The sequence below is a fragment of the Rissa tridactyla genome, unplaced genomic scaffold, assembly GCF_028500815.1.
Source record: "Rissa tridactyla isolate bRisTri1 unplaced genomic scaffold, bRisTri1.patW.cur.20221130 scaffold_63, whole genome shotgun sequence".
Classification (NCBI taxonomy): Eukaryota; Metazoa; Chordata; class Aves; order Charadriiformes; family Laridae; genus Rissa; species Rissa tridactyla.
The window spans coordinates 150,991-155,410 of NW_026529841.1; positions in this window are offsets into that span (position 1 = coordinate 150,991).

Here is a 4,420-nt window from a genome sequence, read left to right on the forward strand (position 1 = left end):
TTGCCGCCCGCGGCGCGCCGCAGGGGGCCCGCCACCCGGGCGGGTGACGGCCGCCTCGCTCGGCTCAGCTTGCCTTGCCCGGAATTCTCTTGCCTTGGCTAAGCCGCCCCCGCCGCCCAGCGCTGCTCGCGGCCGGCACCCACGGGGCACCCGGACCGAGGCCGGCACCGGCGCCCGGCGTGCTTTAGGACACCTGAGAAACTGGCGGGGCCACACGGCCGTCACAGAGCTGGGTTCGGTGAAGCCGCTCCCGGGAAGGGAGGGCTGACACCTCGCGTGCGACGGGAAGCGAATTGGAAAGGAGACCACCCTGCCTGAACACCGGACACCGCCGCGCCTCCCCGGGACGGAGAGCACGGAGGAGCCGGCCCGCCGAGGGCCCTCTCCGACGCGACCCGAAATGCCTCATCGATCGGGGATAGGAGAAAAGGCGAGAGACGGGAGGGAGCAAAGAGCGCTCCCGGAGGCCCCACGGCCACGGTCCTGGGACAGCCGACAGCCGCGCGCGTGCCAGCCGCTCACCCGGGGGTGGGCAACCAGACACGGGGGCCCTGCGTGCGAGTGAGAGGGACGCGTCTGGTGGAGGGGTGCTACGGGACCTGAACACCGGCGTTTGACGGCCGGCCCGCCCCGCAGCCCCTCCGACGCGCCCCGGGTATGCCAGAACGATCGGTGATAGAGAAAAGCAAGAGAATCGAGGGGGAGCAAAGAGCGCTCCCGAGGCCCCACGGCCACAGTCCTGGGACAGCCGACAGCCGCGCGCGCCAACCGCCACCCGGGGGTGGACGGCCAGACAGACGCGGGGCCCTGCGTGCGAGCGAGGAGGCGACGTCTGCGAGAGGTCCGGCGTGGAGCCTCCGCGGCGCGCCCCTGGGTGAACGCCTCAGCGGGCGCTGGCTGCGGGTGTGGATCAGGCAAAATGCGGGGGGGAGCGGGAGGCTGCCGCCGTCCACCCGCTCGGGAGCACGGTTCCCTGGGGACTGAGCACGAGAGGACCGGGGGAAAGCCGCGGCAGGCTTGTCTCCCCCGGTCTTCCGGCATTCGAAAGTGCCGGTGACCGCCGCCGGCCACCGCTCTTCGCCCTGCCCAGCGGGGAGACGCCTACCCCGGAGCAACAAATTTCGTTCGGTAATGCACGCGTGTCTGCCAGGAGAGTAGCCAGAGGTGCCGCCCCTCACCTCTGCTTTCAGCGGGAAGTCAGCCCGCAAGATGCGCGTTCGCGCTGGAAGCCCTTAGGAGCCGAGTAAGTACTCCCTCCCATATACGGAAAATCACGTCTCTACCCCCGGACGGCCTCAAGAGCGCAGGCACTGCCCACCGGGGAGGCGCGCCAAACACGCCGCCTCTTACGATGACACAACTGGAGGTAACGAAAAACAGCGACCCCTTCGGCGGCTGGAAGTGCGTGCTCCGGACACAAGGTCTACCCGGCCACTCCGGCACTAAGTACCGCCGGAGCCGGGTAGACGTGACAGCCGATCCGGTCCCCGGAGCCGGGTAGACCTGACAGCCGGTCCGGTCTCCGGAGCCGGGTAGACCTGACAGCCGAGGTGGTCCCCGGAGCCGGGTAGACCTGACAGCCGATCCGGTCCCCGGAGCCGGGTAGACCTGACAGCCGACGCGGTCCTCGGAGCCGGGTAGACCTGACAGCCGATCCGGTCCCCGGAGCCGGGTAGACCTGACAGCCGACCCGGTCCCCGGAGCGAGGTAGACCTGACAGCCGGTCGGGTCCCCGGAGCGGGGTAGACCTGACAGCCGAACCGGTCCCCGGAGCCGGGTAGACCTGACAGCCGATCCGGTCCCCGGAGCGAGGTAGACCTGACAGCCGATCCGGTCCCCGGAGCCGGGTAGACCTGACAGCCGATCCGGTCCTCGGAGCCGGGTAGACCTGATAGCCGATCCGGTCCCCGGAGCCGGGTAGACCTGACAGCCGATCCGGTCCCCGGAGCGAGGTAGACCTGACAGCCGAACCGGTCCCCGGAGCGAGGTAGACCTGACAGCCGATACCGACCCCGGAGCGAGGTAGACCTGACAGCCGACCCGGTCCCCGGAGCCGGGTAGACCTGACAGCCGATCCGGTCCCCGGAGCCGGGTAGACCTGACAGCCGATACGGACCCCGGAGCGAGGTAGACCTGACGGCCGCTCCGGTCCCCGGAGCCGGGTAGACCTGACAGCCGATCCGCTCCCCGGAGCCGGGTAGACCTGACAGCCGATCCGCTCCCCGGGGCCGGGTAGACCTGACAGCCGACCCGGTCCCCGGAGCGAGGTAGACCTGACAGCCGATACCGACCCCGGAGCGAGGTAGACCTGACAGCCGATCCGGTCCCCGGAGCCGGGTAGACCTGACAGCCGATCCGGTCCCCGGGGCTAGGTAGACCTGACAGCCGGTCGGGTCCCCGGAGCCGGGTAGACCTGACAGCCGATCCGGTCCCCGGAGCCGGGTAGACCTGACAGCCCATCCGGTCTCCGGAGCGAGGTAGACCTGACAGCCGGTCCGGTCCCCGGAGCCAGGTAGACCTGACAGCCGACCCGGACCCCGGAGCCGGGTAGACCTGACAGCCGACCCGGTCCCCGGAGCGAGGTAGACCTGACAGCCGATCCGGTCCCCGGAGCCGGGTAGACCTGACAGCCGGTCGGGTCCCCGGAGCCGGGTAGACCTGACAGCCGATCCGGTCCCCGGAGCCGGGTAGACCTGACAGCCGACCCGGACCCCGGAGCCGGGTAGACCTGACAGCCGGTCCGGTTCCCGGAGCGAAGTTGACCTGCCCGCCTATCCCCGGAGGCGGGTAGAAGTTGCAGCCGAGCCGGTCCCCGGAGCCGGGCACACCGGGCAGCCGGTGTGGGGTGGGGGTGATATTTTTGTTTTTTCTTTTCGTTCATGATTTAAGCGTCACCGGCACAGCGGCCAGCCTGACCCGGGTCCTCCCTTCCAACAAGTGCGTGCGGGCAGGTGGGGGGTGGGGGGGTGGGGGGGCGGCGGGGGGGCCGGGGGCTCATAAATAATTTTGATTTATCACCGGGTGGTGATAAATAATTTTGATCTTTTTTTTTCGTTCACGTTTTTAGCGTCACTGGCACAGCCGCCAGCCTGACCCGGATCGTCCCGGCGGGGGGGGGCGGGGGGGGGGGGGCTGTCGGGCGAGGGGGGGGGTATGTGGGTGGGGGGAGGGGTTGGGGTGGGCGAAAAACTAAGTTTCAACTTTTTTTTGTTCGTGATTTAAGCGCCAGTGGCAGAGCCGCCACCCTGACCCGGATCAGGTCGGGGGCGGGGGTGGGGGTGGGGCGTGGCGGTCCGCGGCTTCGCGCCCTGCGCGGGCGCGCGAGCACACCACTGCCCGGCAAGCGGCAGCGGCGGGGAAGGGGTGCCGGTGCAGAGGCAGGCGAGAGCGGGCAGCGAGCGGGCGGGGAGCACGGCGCAGAGGTGGGCCGGGGAGAGGGCGGCAGGCACGCGGTGCCTCTTTTCGGAGTAGGTTTTGGGTCGGTAAGGTGGGGGGGGGGGGGGGGGGGGGGCGCGTTGTGTGTGCTGGGGGCGGGGGCGGGGGGGTTCAGTGGGTTCTCCAGCCGCGGCAGGGGCGGGCAGGCGCGCAGCAGAGCGAGCGAGCGAGCGAGCGGCTGAGAAAGGAAGGCGGGAGCGCCGGGGCACGGGCACGGGCACGGCCAGGGCCAGGGGCGCGGCAGGGTAGAGACTCGGCAGCCGGGGTTAGATCCCCGCTCGCCACCGGGAATCCCTTAACCCGCCCGGGCACGGAGCCGGCAGGGACTCCGCTGGGTCCTAAAGTCTCCCGCCGTCCTTGCCGGGGCGGGGTGGGGGGGGGTGGCAAACCTGCCCGAGGGCAGCGTGGGGAGGGGGCGGCCGGATTCGCAGTGAACCGGGTGGTGAATAGAGGCGGGGGAGGGGGGGGTGAAGGGGGACAGCGGGGTGTGGCGGGGGGGTGGGTGGTAATTCGGTGGCGGCAGCGGGGCTTGGGGGGAGACGCTCTGTCTGCGTCTGCGTCTGCCGCACGCGAGAGGTTCGGGCCCGTTGGAGGGGGTGGGGTGGGTGTTGTGTGCACGTGTGCGTGCGGCGGCAGACGGGGCTTTGGGGCTGGGGGAGAGGCCTGCTGGGGGGGGTGAGAGGCGAAGGGGGGAATGGGAAGGGGCGGGGGAGATGGTGCACCCGTGTGCAAGTGCCTCGGTGTGCGCGCAGTTGGGGTGGGGCAGATGTGACCCAGACGCCTGGGTGCTTTGGGGAGCACTTGTGGGGCAGCCGGGGGGCACAGATGGGGCAGCCGTGAGGCATTTGTGGGGCAGCTGTGGTGCCAGCGGCACCCGCAGGCCTGTCTTCCCTGGGGGGAGACGGCAGGCCCACAGACCCGCTATTCCCTGGGGAGCACCTGCAGGGCAGCCGTGGGGCAGGGCTGGGGCAGTACTTGTGGGGCA